The sequence below is a fragment of the Aedes aegypti genome, chromosome 1, assembly GCF_002204515.2.
Source record: "Aedes aegypti strain LVP_AGWG chromosome 1, AaegL5.0 Primary Assembly, whole genome shotgun sequence".
Taxonomy (NCBI): domain Eukaryota; kingdom Metazoa; phylum Arthropoda; class Insecta; order Diptera; family Culicidae; genus Aedes; species Aedes aegypti.
Genome location: NC_035107.1, coordinates 87,491,605 through 87,510,391, shown reverse-complemented (window position 1 = coordinate 87,510,391; position 18,787 = coordinate 87,491,605).

Below are 18,787 nucleotides of genomic sequence, written 5' to 3'. Positions count from 1 at the left end.
ATTCTTTGCGAAAAAACTTTCTCTCCCCAGATTGATGCGTCCCGAATCTGCCACTTTCGTGAAGGCATCGAACTGAATAAGTTGTAGCTACTTTTTGCCCGAACCTTTCTGATAAGGGAGCAACGTTCTTGAAATGTGCACCGTCCCGACTCTCAAAACAATCTTCGAGCTGTCAAAGACGCCCCATCTCCTGAACTTCGGGCAGGAAAGCAAAAACGGCGGCTACCAGAAGGCAGCTCAAAAGAAACCGAAAATCCGGTATGGGTACCCGATAACAAGAGTCAAAGCTCTTGAAACGTAGTTCTTGTTCCGATCCGGCTCCTTCCCCGCTCTTTTTTTTTTGCAACTTTCCTGCATGGATGTCAGTATCTTAAGCATCGTTTAAAACTGTAAATGCGCTGACAAAAGTCCCAGGGTTACGTCTTGAGTGCAAACGAAAAAAAAACGAGGTAGAAATCGGTAGCAACAAAAAAAAGTTGACATTGAGGCAAGGACCTCGCGATTGAGAAACAGCACCAAGCAAAAGAAATCAGGTCGGCTAAATGACACACAAAGCCGAAGACGATTCAAGGGGGGGTTGTGGAACCCGCGGCAATGCTTGATATTCAATTATTTTCATTTCAATCACACTCGTCGGGTACTTACAGCACAAAAGTCGTCGGTAGCTCAAACGGGATTACCGCGCGTTTCAGATTTGTGCCGACATCGACATCGCCGACAAGGGGCGACTTCAGTCAGGACGGGAAAGCAAGATGTCTCATTATCGGTTTCGGATTTTTGTCCCATCGCCGTCTCGTCGTCGATTGTCGTTTCGCTGCCGAGTTGCTTCAGAGAGATTTTCGGAAAGCGGCGACCGTTGTCTGATGACAGGATCCTTTTGGCACGATGGGTGCCTTCGGATTGGTTGGTTGGTGTAGCCTCCCGATAAAGTAGCCGGTGGAGATGGTCCAGTAGCTGCTGGATGGGATACCCAATTAGGTTATCTCACTCTCTCTCGGCAGGGGATGATGATAGTGATGACGACGGCAATGACAACATCGGACGACAGTTGAATAATTTATTGTTCGTTGGTTTTATCGGGCGATTGACTTTGAGAAAGTTTGTATTGTTACGGTCCGATAGTCTCAGTAATTTCATAAATTGAACATAACGTTCTGGCGCTATGTCCCAACTGAAACACAATCTGCATTACAGTTGGCATATTTTCCTGACAAATGGAAAAATGCCAAGCTTGTATAATTTTGAAAGCGGACAATAAACCTACAGTACAATTAGCTTACCCTCATCCATCAGTAGACTTTTTGTAAAGGTCATTTGGAACAGGATGATGGTCCACATCTACAAAATTTAATTTTTGCCAAAGAACAGTTCGGATTCCGCCATGGACAGTCGACCACTCACCAACTTTTACGTAACAAATTTGATATATTCCAACAAATCTTAAGGCTATTCTACTGGTCTTGCTCTTCTAGACAGAGAACAAGTATTCAACAGTGTTTGGCATGAAGGTTTGATTGTAAAATTAAAAAAAAAACACTTTAATCTTCCAACATAAATCCAGAATAATCCAAATTTAACTGTCGATTCGTACACTTCAGGTTAATTATCAAAATTCCAAGTCTGAAAAACTTCCTGTAAGAGCTGGTTATCCCCAAGGCAGCATTTTGAGACCAATATTGTACAATATTTTTGCATCTGATTTACCTGATTTACCTCAGGGATCTTAAAAATCTTTGTTTCCCGAAGTCCGTCGCCCTGTCGTAGTCCCCGTCAAGACTCGAACGAACTGGAGCTTTACGCAATTCTGCACACCGTCCATCATCGCTCTAATCAGTTCTGTGAGCTTCCCGGGAAAGCTGTTCTCGTCCATAATTCTCCATAGTTCTATGCGGTCGATACTGTCGTATGCCGCTTTGGAATCAATGAACAATTGATGCGGCATTTTTGGGGGGTTTTCCGTACTGTTAAGATCTGGTCTGTCGTCGAGCGGCCGTTCACTTTTGTCGCCCTTTTTGTAGATAGGGCATATAACCCCTTACTTCCATTCCTCCGATAGCTGTTCTATCTCCAAGATTCTGACTATCAGCCGATGTAGACTACCGACCAACTTCTCCGGGCCCATCCTAACAAGTTCCGCTCCGATACCATCCTTCCCAGCTGCCTTGTTATGCTTCCCTCAAAGTGGGAGCTGGTTGGTTGCTATTGTCTAACATTCCAACATAGTTATTTCTTCCTTTGCCTTGAGCCTCCGTGTATGTGCTCTCAGCGCCATTCAAGTGTTCGTCGTAATGCTACTTCCACCTTATGATCATCTCACGTCCCTCCGACAAAATGTTCCCATCTTTATCCCAGCACATTTCGGCTCGCGGCACGGAGCCTCTTCGGGAACCGTTGAGTTTTTGATAGAACTTTCGCGTTTTTTTTTGGTGCGGTGCAACAGCTCCATTTCATCGCGCTTTTACTCCTTGAACAGACGGGTCTGATACTTCCGCTTCAATCTATAACGTTCCACGATCTGTCAAGTACCTTGCTGCAGCATTACTGCCCGCGCTGCGTTCTTCTCCTCTAGAATTATTTTACACTCCTCGTCGAACCAATCGTTCCGTCGACTCCGTTCAACGTACCCAACAATGTTCTCGTCTACGACGTTGATGGTTTCTTGTATTGTACTCCAGTAGTCCTCAAGTGGAGTCTCTGCAAGCGAATCCTCTTCGGGCAACGTTTGTTCGAGATGCTGGGCGTATGCTGTGGCTACATCCGGCTGCTTCAGTCGCTCAAGATCATGCTGAAGCCGGCGTCTGTACCGTAGGTTGTTAACGACGAAGAGTTTTAGACGCAGCTTTACCATTACCAGGTAGTAATCGGAGTCGATGTTAGCGCTACGATAGGTCCTGACGTCGATAATGTCGGAGAAGTGCCGTCCATCGATCAAAACGTGGTCGATTTGCGACTCTGTTTGCTGTAGTGATCTCCAGGTGTATCGGTACGGAAGACTATGTTGGAAGTAGGTGCTACGAATGGCCATATTCATGGAGGCGGCGAAATCAATCAGTCGAAGGCCGTTCCCGTTCGTCAGAACTCCTCCTCCTGGCCAACCTGAGCGTTCAAATCTCCTATGATGGTCTTAATGTTTTGGCTTGGGCAGCGATCGTATTCACGCGCTTTTGCATGTCGCCCATCACGATGAAAGCTGTTCCCAGCTCGTGTGTGTTGCCGCAGCTCTGGTAGATGGTATGGTTACCTCTAAACGCTCGCGCCAAACCCGGATCATCCCAACATCGGCGAGTATGCGTGTGCGTTCGATGAATTTGAAAGATTTACAGTTACACGTACCGAGTTTTCAATATCTAGTGGTCTTCCGTCGCTGTGGTCTTTGCCGATTGTTCTGGTCCGTATTCTCTCGTTGCCGATACTGTGCTAATGTGTTTCACGGCTGGCTTGCAGGGCTTGACACCAATCCTTTAGATTTCCAGAGGACCATTCCCCCTAAATGTTCGGAGGGCCATAGTGTACAGTTTTGCTTAGAGTCCTTCTCTGGCACTTGGACGATGATCAGCCGCCCCTGACATGAGGAACAGACGCTCCAGATTTGCAAAAGCGAATCTCCCCCTTTTATGTCAGCATTCGACCAAAGTTACCCGGTCTTCCCTAAGGCTACTCGTACCCCGGCCAGTACCACGAGGAGGTAGGGATAGGAGTTGCTGGACAGGAGGCTAAGGACCACACAAGGGGTCTATTTTATTCCTGCAGGTACGCGAGGTACCAATGGTACGCCATGCCCAGCATTTACCAATCAGAATATCAGAAGACGATGATATATATCTATCCATTTCGTTGTGGTCAGCATACCGTATCAATATCTCAAATCAGTTCTAATGTCTTGTTGTTTTGGCAGATTTTGTACTCGAGTTAGGCTCTGAAATAAAATGTGATAGATGCCGAACCGTGAAATATGACGAGCTGAATTTGTGCTCTCTGTTTCGCTGCGAAAGCCAAAGAAAAAGACGCAACAGAATTGACAGAGAAGAGACATTACGATGTACTAAAGGTACGGAAGATGCTATGAAGTAATCTGGCGAGTACTGTAATCGTCAAAGCTAAAGACGCTAGGATGTATGAAGTGCTGTTCAGAACTGGCCAGAGAGAAGATTTGAAGAGAGATAGAAGTCGAAGTCAGTACCTAAGAGATTTTAGCAAGACAGTGGTGAGAGATAGGTTTACCAAAAAGTGGATTTGCTCTTTGAACTGAAGATGGATCCATCGCCTAATCGATTGGTAAGGAGAAGAGATTGGATGGGGGATAGTTTGAATTTGTTCAGGGTTCAGATCAGATCATCCCGGAAGAGGTGCTATTATGGTATTGGAGGCAGGCAAAGTGACGAAGTAAGGTGAGCTGAAGTGACAATCTGAAGTCTATTTGTTTGGGCAGTACGAATGGACAGCTATACCAAAAACGAAGCGCACAATCTAACAAGTATGATGAAAACGCCGTGTAGTCGAGGAGCAGACGGTTTCCAGGCTTACTAATAAAATGAAATGCTTTGCACGCTACGCACTGATTGTCTAAAAATCAGCAACAATGCTCAGAGTGTAATGAATAGAGTGGAGCGCTAGATGATCAGAGGAATACCATACATAGCCCTGAAAACTGTGATCCTGACACATACGGACATTCATAGAACGATACTGACTTGATAAAGATTCCTAAGCTGGTTCTTTTAATAAATCCATAGAATCATCATTAGGAGCAGTGCTGTAAACATTCGACACTTTGAGCGACGTTCGTTTCGTTGCCATGGTCAGCAGTCACAGCAAGAGCGGTAGAATGAACGTCGACAAACACAAAAATGTGTCAATTGAATGTCGTCTGATACGAGAGAATTTGCATAAATCATAAGTTTTACATAGAATTCAGACATCAGATCATAAACAACATGGATAATTTGATCTTGTCTGTTATGTCGAATGTGACACACATACAGTGAAAGCAGAACAGAAACAAACAACACCATAACGCTTCCTAACATTGCTATCGTGGTCAGTGGCATTCAATTGACATTTTCTTTTTCGACATTCGTTTGATCGCTTGTGTTGTGAATGTTTAAGCGAAGCGCTGCCGAATATCAGCGAAAACGTGTCGACTACCGTGATTGCTTACAACACTGATTAGGAGGCTATTGAAATATAGCCAGTGTTTGGTGTCTTTGACGACTCTGTATGCAAGTTAAACCGTGTTTATGACTGCTGCGTATTAAATCAGAAGGAGATTGATACGGCGCTATAATAGACGTGAAGAACATGTTTGGCGCAACGTTGCGCAGAATATGGGTCTCATACACTCAGGCAAATGGACTATCGATAAACATAGGAACCCCTTATGAAAATTCGCCACAAGAAATCGGGTTGAAATTCATAAATTTGCCTTATGAACCCAGAATTTGAAAACAAAAAACGTTTACGCGGCAACCTGGAATCGAAACAAGAACCATGCGATCGATAGGCCCGAGCGTACACCACGTGCCTATCGACGCCTTGATGAGGAGTGATGCTAAAACGATACATAAAGCATTCGTATTGCAATAATCGTTCCATGTTTCATAAAAAAATGTATGTAATTCGATAGTCCAGTTCGCTGCGTGCACAGTACGAATGAAACCTGTAAAATTATAGCGAGTTGAATGTAACAAAAAGACTCCATCATATATGATAGATAATTTTGTGCGATCTTAAAATTACATTGCTGCTGGCTTGAAAATGAGCTATAAAATTAGCTACCAAACTAGAAGAATATACAAAAAAAGTTCCACACAGGATTTGAACTCGCAACCTCTGGAGCGATAGCTATACGCCCGAGCTCTCTTGGATATCTCACCATCTCAACAAGTGGCTGACTAAAGTTGAACACGTTCTGCGTAAAATGAGTGTATTACAGAATAGCTTCGGCGGTTGGCGGTTTCATCGAGAAGTGATTGAAAGAGCAGTCAGCAATGCGGAGTATTCTCTCGGTCGCATGATTGTTGAGCGTGGCTGGGTTTGTTTTGTGGCACATTCATGTAATTTTTTAGCGGATTGAACTGGAATATAGTTGGAAGGGCCCTGATTGGTTGACAGATGGTCATATTTGCTTCAGCTGTTGGCTAACGCTTGTAATTTTCAAATGCCTGCCACAACAATCAATGAACAATGTTTTTATTGTGTATGGATCATTGAAGTTATAAGCGAAGCGTTTAATGAAGCCTAACATATTATTGGCTTTATTTATCATAGTGTTATAGTGATCAATGAAAGTAAGTTTTGAATCTAAAATTATGCTTAACTCTCTGATTCTATTACATTTTTCAACATTCTGATTGCCTAATGTTATTGATATATTAGGAATGTTTCTTTTCCTGTTAAAAGCTATCAGGCTACATTTTTTTACATTCAGTTGTAGTAGACTTTTCTGACACCATGTGTGGAAAATTTGTACTTCATATTTAAAAGTATGTATGCCCTGTGCAGTTTTTATTTCCAGATAAAGTTCCATATCATCAGCATATATTAATACTTTTAGTTTGTCAAGAATAAAAAACAGGTCGTTCACAAACAGTATAAACAATAGCGGACCTAAATGAGAGCCTTGTGGAACCCCTGAAGTGGCATGTATGGGAGTTGACCTATTTCCTTTGAATTTCACTATTAGCTCGCGAGTGGTTAAATATGATTCGATCCATTCCAGCAGTTTGGCTTCAATACCCATTTTCCGCAGTTTAAATATAAGCATGGGTATATCAACACGGTCAAATGCTTTACTAAAATCTGTGTACAAAGCTTCCACATGATTTCCATTTTCTATAGCACTCATCGAATAGTTTACAAATTCAAGCAAGTTAGTGGTTGTCGATCGCCCTTTAAAAAAGCCGTGCTGCGATGTAGTTATTCTCTTTTTGATTTGGATGAATACTTTTTCATTTATGATGGCCTCAAAGAGCTTCGGATTGCACGAAATGCCACGATAATTAACTACATCAGATTTTTTGCCTGATTTGAAAATGAGAACAAGGTGTGAGCTTTTCCACAGTTTTGGAAAGACTCCAGACTCCAGTGACATATTGAAGAGCCAAAATAAAGGAGTAGTTAATTCAGTTGCTAAAGACTTCATGAAAATTGGTGGAACTCCATCCGGTCCATTACCTTTGGTTGCATCCAAGTTTTTCAAACCATTCAATATTTCATGAACATTTATATGACTGATACCAACATCGTTAGGAAATTCAGGATGGAAATCGAAATATTCATAATCACGATTAGCTTCAGTGAATGTTGTGTAAACTTCTTGAAAAAAATTTGAAAATAAGTTACATATTTCTTGTGAGGTATGGCCAACCTTATCATTAAAATACATTGTAGAAGGAAAGTTATTGGATTTAAGTTTAGATTTAACATAGTTGTAGAATTTTTTTGGACAGTTTTTGATTTCTTGCTCAGTTTTGGAGTTGTAGTTCTCATATGCCAATCGCATTGCTGAATTAAGCTGTTCGCTCATGTTCAGATATACTTGTAAATTTTCTTGACTTTTATGATTTTTGTAAATTTTATGTAGTTTCTGTTTACGATTCTTCAAGGCAGGATGTCTTGAAAAACCATTACACCTTCTTTTTATGATTGGTACTTCTTCTAATATGATTTTGAACAAACAATTCCTATAATTATCCCGGCCACTTCAAAGCAGATCAAAGCTGCAATTTTATTTTAGGAATTAGTTTTACAAATTATTATTTCAATTATTTGCAACTTACAGTTAGTTTCTTCGTTTCCCTCCTGCGAATGACTTTCACTTTCTCCTTTTATTTCACGATTTACAGCTCTTAACTCCTGCGTTTAGTGTAATTTTTGTCAAAATATATTGTTTTTATTTGGATAAGTTTAACTTACCCTCTTCTGTTTGCATGTAATTTTAATGTAGTGTCGTAGCTTTAATCAATTCAACATGTGTGTTCTAGCTCTAAGTAGGTAATCATTACAAATTATAAAAAAGTTCAATAGTTTTAAATAATAAATTCCAACTTTATACCTGATCAGTAGTTATTATATCGCCCACTTCTAGCTTAAACTTCTCAAATCTATATAAATAAAAATGGAGTCGTGTTTGTATGTCACGAAATGGCTTGAGAACGGATGAACGGATTGACGTGAGTTTTTGACGTAGGACTACGTCTTTGTTTTCTATATTGGGGTGCACTTTAAAAGTACGGAAAATGAGACATGTAACGAAATTAGGGGAGATTTTGAACGTTAATAACTCAGTTGTTTATGATCCAATTATTACGATTTTAGTATCATTCGATCAGAAATGTATCTACGCATTGTTAGTAATATATTCGATAAGTGAATTTTGTTGTTAAACTATTGAAAATTTGATAAATGTTGACCCCTTTCTTATCCAACCAATCACGTTCGAGCACTTTTCGACGGTGTCGCTTCCCACTATAAAAGCAAACGGGTCCCTGCTTCTTCCCTCAGTCTTCTTTTTGCGGTCGGACTGTGAACACGATCGGGCGAGTCATTCTCGCTTTGCTTTTGCACCCGCGTCACAGTCCAATTTGTGTCGTCGGAAGAGGAAGACGCAAGATTGATTTGCGGCGGCGATGACGATGGCTTGGGCGCTTCTCCGAGCGGCAAACTACTGCTGCTCGGAGAAGCGTCCAAGCCATCGTCGTCGCCGCCGCAAATTTATCCGCGCTCCCAGATTTCGACCCGTGATAAATTCAGCATCGGCGGTCAAGAAGCAAGCCCGTTAGGAGCCAATTACCAGAAGCCCCCAGAGTTGCTGATCCGAGGAGTTGCTGCTAATCGAGCGTCGGAATCGCTCGAGATTCCAAGAGTGAGCATCGTTTCCAGATTTCGACTTGTGCCCGGGGATCATCTACCCGTTGCTCCTTGCGTTGAGGGTTTCCCGTTTGACCATGGCAATCAAGTGATAACTTCCCGCAGTGCTATTTATCTGCCATCGGACCTTGTCAGGACCATCAAATTTGTGGAAAAGAGTTTTAGGAATAATATTTCCGACCTTATTAGATCTTATATTTCTCAATCAATCTCGCATTTAATTTGTTATGAATAATTGACTATTCGTGGACGCTGCTGCAGTGCCGTCGGGATGAGTGCTCAACATTTCACAACGATTGTAAACTAGAGTGGAATTTCCGACAGTGTCTTTGATTTGCCATATTTTATGAGAACACTTCGATTACGAAAATGATCACATGTAACAAAATTGCGACATGTTTAGAATGCTTTTGAAAAGAAATTCCCATTGAACAATTTTCATAATTTTGGCACCATGGATCAGAAATTTACCTACATATCAAAGAAAACTATTGATTATCAATAGCAAACTATTGAATATTTAGTAAATGTTAACTCTTTCATTCATGTTCGACCAATTTCTCACGCATTATCATTTTTCGCAATTATCAAGTAATTCTAAGTCCAACTCATCATCATTGGCACATATGCATTTCCCAGATTGGTCGATTAGAAAGAGAAGAGCACGAAAGGGAGGAGCATAATCTGCTAATCTAAGGGTATATAGCATGCTTCCTTCGTCGGATTCGGTTTCATTCCGTTTCGACTTCCGAGCTGGCAAGAGCTCCTCCGATCCTGTGCAGCGACGTCCGCACCTGCTGACCTCCAAGCTAGCGTTCCAGCGTCTGGTGATCGATGGTCAAGAAGCAAGCCCGTTAGGAGCTAAATTCCAGAAGCTGATCCGAAGAGAAAAGAGCAGCGAATCAAGCGTCGGACTTATGAAATCGCTCAAGATTTCAAGAGTGAGCACCGTTTCCAGATTTCCCCTTGTGCCCGGTGATCCACTACCCGTTGCTGTTGTGCGCCATCCACGGACCATGGCAATCAACTGATCAATCCCGCAGTGCTATTTATCTGTGACCGCATCGAGGCTAAGAAAGCCACCGGCCCTTGTCAGGGCCATCAAATTTGTGGAAAAGAGTTGAAAGAATAATATTTCCAACCTTATTACATCTTATGTTCCTCAATCAATCTCACAGCTTCGTACAAAATTTAATTTGTCATGAATAATTGATGGCACGACAATTTGAGACTATTCTTGGACGCTGCTGCTGTGCCGTCGGGGTGGAAGCTCTACATTTCACAACGATTGTAAACTAGAGTGGCATTTCCAACAGTGTCTTTGATTTGCCATATTTTATGGGAGCATTTCGATTATGAAGATTATCACATGTAACAAAATTGCGACATACTTAGAATGGTTTTCAAGAGAAATTCTGATAGAACAATTTTCATCATTTTGGCACCCATTAATCAGAAATTCACCTTCATACTAAAGAAATTTATTGATTATCAATAGCTAACTAGAGAATATTTAGTAAATGTCAAGCATTCCTACTATTCATATTTGATCAATTTCTCACGCATTACCACGCAATTTTAAAGTAATTCTAAGCCCAACACATTATTGGCACATACCCATTTTCCAGATTGGTCGACTAGAAGAGAAGAGCACGAATGGGAGGAGCATCATCTGCTAATCTAAGGGTTCAAAGCATGCTTCCTTCGCCGGATTCGGTTTCATTCCATTTTCGCTTTCGAGCTGGTAAGAGCTCCCCGAACCTGCTTAGCGAGGAGCACCTCGTAGCCAGAAGCCTGCTGAGCTGTTGATCAGCATCTGGTTTATGAGATTTCGGCTCGTGATAAACTCATCTGTGGTGCAGTCAAGAATCAAGCCCGTTAGGCATCATTACCACTTTTATTAGACAAATCGAGCGTCCGGCTTGTGGTATCGCTCAAGATTTCAAACTTAGGCTACGTTTTCAGATTTCGACTTCAGCCGTGTGATCTAATAGCTGTTGCCGATGTGTGCCATCCACACCACGAAACATTCAACTGGTTGGGGATTCTTTGTTTAACCATGGCAATCAACTGATAACATCCTGCAGTGCGATTCATCTATGACAGCATCCTAGATAACAAAGCCTTTGGCTCTTTTCAGGGCCACTAAATGTGTGTAAGAGAGTTAACAGAGTAATATTTCCGGCTTTATTTACCACATTGCCAAGCAATGAATAATATTTCTCTCAAACCATAAGATCAACAAAGCGATGACTGAAGCTTTCATTATAATCCTCGAATAACATCCTATACACATTGCTGTTAAATATTCTTTAATTAGAATTACTTAGATTTTGCTTCAGCATACTGAACAAGCCTCAATCACTACTGTTCTTTCCAATGCTACCATATATTTCATAGGAGGTTACTAATCTAATTTCAAAATGATCATACAACCTGAAGTGAAATTTCACATTTTCATAGATAAATATGACGAATTTATCGAATAAAGATAAAGTATATTTGAGACATGATTAAACGTACACTTGGCTGCAAATTGTTATATGCATAAATATTTACGAAAGTTTCGAGCACTGAAAACAGTATGAAGTCAAAACGAGCAACAAGAACGACGTCAAATTCAGTTAAATTAACCATCGTGGTCCTACGTCACCAGGGGGTACCCTTATAGTTTTCACTGTTGCACTCGACAAGGGATCCGACGTGTTCGTGCGAGGAAAAAGCTTGGGGAAGTCTCCGGAAAAATCGGGAAAACGGGAGAAAACTTTTGTTTCATTTTGTATGTGGGATAACATGACGTTTTACAGCAGCCTACTTGATGGCAAGACGAAGTTTGCCGGGACCACTAGTTTCAAATAAAATATTTAACTGCAAATAAATTCAATCTATCTTAATCACGCGACTTTTAGTTTTTTGCCCGTAATCTTGTTTGACGTTTTGCCTTTCCCTTCCATCACATTTGTTCCTCCTTCAAGTTTCCTTCGTCGGCCGGCAGTGGTGCCAGAGGTGCTGGTCCGAACAGTTCCCCGGCCCGTAACTCTGGTCCTTCGTTCACATCTGGTCCAGTGTTACCACAACCTATTTCCAGCACAGCCAGCTTCACTGTCGCGCGTTTGAACAAGCCACCCTTTGTGCGTACCCACGCTTGGCGAACTCTGCCATCATTGGAAACGATTGGCGCCTCAACGATTCCTCGTACCCATGATTTCCGGTTCAAACCTTCCACAACGTATACTAAATCTCCTGCTTTCAACTGACGTTTCTCTTCAAACCATTTGGTCCTCTGTTAACCGTTGGAATGTACTCATGGATCCAACGCTTCCACATTTCATCCGCAAGATATTGCGATCTTTTGAAAGAATCGCGGAGAGTTGCAGACAGGTTCGTTGTTGGTGGAGTTGCCTTGGGAGAAACACCTCGCAAAAAATGATTGGATGTGAGCGCTCCCATCTCTACGGACTGTTGGGAAACATATGTTAGAGGACGTGAATTTACCATATCTTCAGCTTCTATAATCGATGTTTGCAGAATTTCGTCCGTTAGTCGTCGTCCATCATTCAACACTTCGAGACCTTACTAATCTTTCCCAAACCCCCCCATGTGTGGTGCTGCTGGGGGGTTGAAAGTCCATTTAGTTATGGCTGTCGTGAATTCCTCAGCACAATCAAATCCGATGTTAGATACAGTTGATAAAATTTCCTTACTCGCGCCTTTCAAATTTGTACCGTTATCCGAGAAATATTCACATGGCGAACCCCATCGGCAGACAAATCTTCGTATTACCATCAAGCAGGCCTGTGTGGTTAGGCTGTACGCAACTTCGACGTGCATCGCTCTTATCACCAAACAGGTGAACAAAACTATCGACCGTTTTTCTACTCGTCGTCCAACTGATACCTAGAATGGTCCGATATAGTCTACGCCGACATAACTAAATGGTCGCAGGTTTGACGTCAGACGTTGAACTGGTAACGGTGCCATTCTAGGAGGTTGAGGGCGATTACGATGAACTTTGCACCAGACACAGTCCTTCATTACTTTCCGTATCACAGAGTTGACTTTCGGAATAAAAAAGCGCTGTTGAAGTTCGTTTTTAACTGTTTCGCGGTAACTATGACCGAACCTTTCGTGGTAGCCTTACACCATTAATTTCGTGATAGGATGGTCAGCCGGGATAATTACAGGGAATCGCAAATCAAAAGGAAGAAATTCTGCTCGCTCCGATCGCCCTTTCATACGTAACAAACCGTTTTCATCAGCTAAAGGAGTCAACTTATAAATCGGACTTCATTTTTCGATTGTCATCCACTCATCCACTGGTCGCTCTTTATTTCGAATCAAGACTTTCAACTCGTCGATGTATGCTTCAGCTTGAGCTATTTTCAGAAAATATTGCTCTGCTTTCAAATACTCAGTTTGCTGCAAAGGAACGCGAACTGAGCGGATTGCATGTCCAATTAGTCGAGCTTGCGTAGTTGTAGCCTTCAACGTTTCAATGGGAAGTTGTTGAGCTTTCTTTTCCAGGTTTGTAATAAAACGGAACAATACCGCTACGGTTCGTACCAGTACTGTCCATTTGGAGAACCGACGAACATCGATCAAGACGTCTGGTACGTTGATGTTATGCAGAAGTAAATTGGCACGCAGTTCCTGCATAGCATTCGCGGGTGCCCCCCTCTTCCTCCTTTTGGTACAAGAACGGTGGACCTCTGATCCATGAGCTATCCGAAAGTAATTCTACATTGTTTCCCCATTTAGTCAACTGGTCGGCCGCATTCATTTTCGAGGGTACCGTAATTCGGGGTGTAGTTGATCATTCACGTACCCACAAGTATAAACTGTCAAGTGAGCTATGATTCGGTTTTAATTGGCACAATTTCTGTGACGTCGTATTACCTGATGGCTGCTCTTGATGTTACTAAGTTCGGTTTGACATTTAAGATAATTAAACCATGGAAAAACAGATTTTTTAAGAAATGTCTGATGAACTGTTGAAGGGTTCGTCTCCAAATAATCGACTATTGACAAGGCTATATAAAGACACCATTCAAATAAACTGTTTCATACATTTCAGATATGTTCTGTGAATCCAGTTTTGAATTTGCACTGTGGATAAACAATCATTTTCTGAGTAAAAAATGTATTTTTTTGTGCGCGATTTGATAATTTCAAAGAAAATTGCATACCTCTAGGCGTTTAATGTGGTGTGTTCTGTAAATTACAACATTCAAAATAAAAATTGACCAATATATCATTACGTTGTAAGATTTTTGAGAATTGATCCAGATTCAGTGACCCCAAATTTAGTGAATAGCATATCCTTTTTTTCTAGGAAACTTATCGCAATAATTGATCAACTTCACCCCGGATTTAAAAACTCTACTTTTTGAGTTTTAAAATATATTTTTGTAGTTAAATGAACATTTCGTCGAAAATTGGTTTGTATAATTCGATAGATATCCAACCAGTACATGTTTTAAAAATATATGGATAATAATACATGCATTCTTCTAGGAGTTACAGAACTGAATCGCTCGAAAGTGATCAACTTCACCCCATTTTACGGTATCCAATTCCATTCGCTGAGCTTGGTCAGGCTCTAAATTTCACCAATCCGAAATCCACCAAACTGCACACATCCGTACGCAGTTTCACTGGCATCTGTGAAAATATGGAGCTGGAGATTCTCAATTTCGTCTGACCTGATTTTTCCGAAGTAGCTTCTTGGAATTTTGAACGTTTCAATATCGTGTAGCCGCTTTGACCAACGTTGCCATTTTTGAAAGGACTCATCGTCGATACATTCGTCCCATCCACATCCCGTCCACCAAAGATCTTGAACTAACATTCTTCCGCGCACAGTGAATGGAGAGAACAGACCCAAAGGATCAAAAAGAGCCATTACACGACATAGAACCATTCTTTTTGTAGGATGATCACTTTCTCCATCTCTTTGCTGAATGCCTGCAACAGATGAAGCAGCAAAGGAAAATACATCGTGTAGTGGTTCCCAAACGATGCCCAAAACTCGTTCATATTCGTTGTCTTTATCGTGGCTGAAGTGCACTTTCCGGCATGCTTCTCTCTCGCCCATATCTTCCAAAAAAGCTCTGGAATTGGAGACCCAATTTCGGATACAAAACCCACCTTTGGCGTGAATGTATTGTACTTCCTTTGCTCGTTTTATCGCTTCATCAACAGTGTTTGTACTATCAAAATGACGACTACATAATGGCGCCTTATTATCGCATTTGTCGCTTCAGAGAACTCGGTCGTGTACTGTTCAGCATTTAAATTTTTGACAAATTGTGCTGAACTAGAAGAGCACGTTGACCCGAAAGTTAGGACATCCATGACAAATATCTGCGGATCTTTATCAGGATTTGTGCGGAACAGAAAACGTTGTGCCGATTTATCCTCTGGTCTGATCCGTATCTGGTGATACATTTCGGCAATATCTCCGCCAAAGGCGACGGGCCTTTCTCGAAAGTGACTTATCACCTCAGGAAGTGAAACCAACATGTCTGATCCTTTTAGCAATTCTGAATTTAGCGACACGCCATCAACGGATGCGGCTGCATCCCACACTAAACGAATTTTGTCAGGCTTCCGAGGGTTCAACACCACATTTAACGGCAAGTACCAAACATTAGAAGACGGTATTTCTGCTATTTCCTATGTTGTTGCCTGATGTGCGTAGCCTTTGGCTTGATATTCTTCGATCTGCATAAGCACATTTTCCTTCAGCAACGAATTTTTCTCTAGTTTACGCTCCAGCGCTTTTAGCCTACGAAAGGCCATTGGGAAACTATCGGGAAATTGTCGTACATCTTCTCGCCAAAGCAGCCCAGTTTGGAAGCGATCCCCGATTCGCACTGTTGTCTCCTGCAGTATTGTTCGTGCCCGTTGATCCTCAGCAGATTCTGGTACTCCAAACGAAGTGACACCAACTTCAACCAAAACAAATTGGGCTCGCATCAAATCGTGAAGTTCTTGATTACTTGCTGGTTTGATTGAATGTAGGTTGACAAACGTTTCAGTAGTCGATGGATGTATCTCAGTTCCATATACTGTCCATCCTAAAGCTGAGCGTACAGCGATGGGTTCACCAGGATTGCCAACACGTGATTCTAGTGGCGCGAATAGGTGCAAATTGTTTAGCCCTAGCAATATTTTCGGATCTTCCAATGAATGGTCGGCCACTGGCAGGTCAGAGAGATGTGGAAAATGAGCTGTTATTTCGGAAAATCGCACGCATTGCTTCGGCAGCATTAGTTCGGACACTGTACGGGCATCATCCAGTGTGAATTGTTTTTCGCAACCGTTGGCAGACAGCATAAATCTGATTTTGCGTGAACAATTTTCATGTCGCTTTATTCCACCAGTCCAGGTTACTATCAATGGTTCGAGTTCACCGGTCAGCTTCAATCGCTTAGCTACAACTTCGTCCACTAGTGTGCTAGAAGAGCCCTCGTCTAGGAAAGCTAGTGTTTGTAAACTCAAGTTTCCGGCGAACAATGTTACCGGCATCATGCGAAATACCACTCCACGTGTGTGCATTACAGCCAACTTCCATCAGCTGAACCGATTCTTCCCTTCGATGAAGCAGATAATGATGATTTCCTCCACAGTCCTTCACGGAACAACGCAGTTTGAAAGTACACCGATTATTTCCATGAAAGTTCAAGCAGAGATTGCATAGCTTTAGTTTTTCTACTGCCTTGATACGCTCAGCCACATTCATACGCTTGAAATCGTCGCAGTACCGAATCTTATGGTCGGTACGTTTGCAAATCCAGCATGGTTTACCTGGGCTCGCCGGCAGCGACATTATTCCTTTCTTTGACTCTGAATTATGCAGATGAATGAACTCTTTTTTCCGGCATTTTTCTTTTCCAGATCGAGCTACTTCATTATGCGACCAATCAGTAAAATCGGAAACTTCCGACACATCAGAAACGATGTCCGTCATAAAGTCGGTGAACATTCTGAGCGGGGTGTCATTTTTACCTCGTTTGAATCTTACCCAATCTAATTTGTAGCTTGGAGGAAGTTTTTCTACAAGTTCCTGAACCAACATTGGGTTGTTCAGGTGATCTTTCAACTGAGCAGCTTCTAAATGGTCGCAAAACTGTTTTACCGTTATTCCGAAGTGGATGAACGACTCTAAGCGATCGACCTTAGGTGGTGAAGCATTGCGCACTTTCATCATCAGCGTTTTCAAAAGTTTTTCTGGTTTACCGAAAAGCTTACGCAAATCTCGTATGACATCCGGTACCGCTTCTGGAAGAACCAATCGGCTTCTTACCGCTTCCAAAGCGCCTCCTTGTAAATTGCCTTGCAGTCTTTTGAGATTGTCGATATTCGAGAACCCACAGGCTTGAGTAGTATACTCAAAGCTACTGATAAAAAGGGGCCATATTTCTGGTTCTCCTTTGAACGTCGGGAGGTGCTTCGACACGGCCCACAGTGCTTCGAACGTATAGCACTTGGGGACAAAAGTCATAACGGGATGTTTTATGCGGTTTTGCCCTACGATGTTGAGGAGGATCTCGTTATACACAAAAAAACTCATTATTGGCATAAATGACACATATTACATCAGTAATGTCATGAGTGGCTTATACGTCAAATTTTACATTTGACATTGACACCATAGAACAGTGCTCGCTTGGAAGAAATGTTGAAAATAAAAAGGCATGAAAAAGTACTTGAGTCTTTTTCATGAACGATGTATGTGACATGCGTAACCATAAAAGTGTCTCAATAACCAACTTTTTATAAAAAAAATTGAAGTACGGATTATTCCAATGAAGAAAATGAAATCCAATAAAAAAGGTTGAATAAAGTTTCTTTTTATTGGCAACACAATTCATTTACGAGCTATTATTCATCCGAGAACTGAATTATTGCTACAAAAGAAAATTGAAATGTCGTTTGACCAGAGGGTTTAATTTTCTTTTATTTCGATCATTTTCAACAGAACATCGCAATAGTTCCGGTCAGCAAACTTTCATCCGATTTTCCTGCTTCCGAAAATGTTTGTTTGTACATGCTGTGTCCTGAACTTCCATCGAAGCCTCACTTGCAAACCAGATTCACAGTAGTAGATGCTTCCTACGAGATATCCTTCATGATACTGGATGCAGTACAATTCATGAGCTGTTGCAGATCGACTGTAGCAGCTGTTTCTGATGCAGAAATCGGTTTCGGAATTATTTTTTGTTTCTCTTGCTTTCGCGCATAAAGGCTAGAAAGCAAGTTCGGATGTAATTCGTTCAAAGTGGTTCGAAGCAAATTGAACTTTCGGTCCGACGCATCTAAATCAATGTTCAAAGCTAATGCCTGTGCTGCAGTCATGACCTGTACTTGATCCCCACTTGAAGAATTTGATAAATGGCCGGCGAATGCGAGCTCTTTATTGATAAGATCTGCAACACGTCCCTTTTAAGTTTTTCTTGAACATTCCAGCCGAGCTGGAAATATCTGCATCATCAGTTTCCTGATTGCGCGGGAGCTGAACTGGTTTTGCTACCCGACTAAGGGTACATAACAAAATTATATCAGCATATGTTATTATGTTTTAATTTTTTTTTCGAACATAGGTTATTACAAACATGAAGCAGGATGTTGTTAAAATAACTAAAATTATAACAAAAAGTGTATGAATAGTAACATAAACATAACAAAATGTGTCTTAATTCTATCAAAAACATATCAAACTAAGTTATAATGTTTGATACAAAGTATCAAAATTATAATACTGTTCGATATACGATAATATTGTATATTATTGAAATGCATAACTATCTATTTATTTTGTTTTAAAGTTGTTAAAAATGAACAAAAAAATATCTCAAAGGGAAATAAAACACATTATGTTATATTTCTGTTTTATTATGTTCAATGGATAACGGAG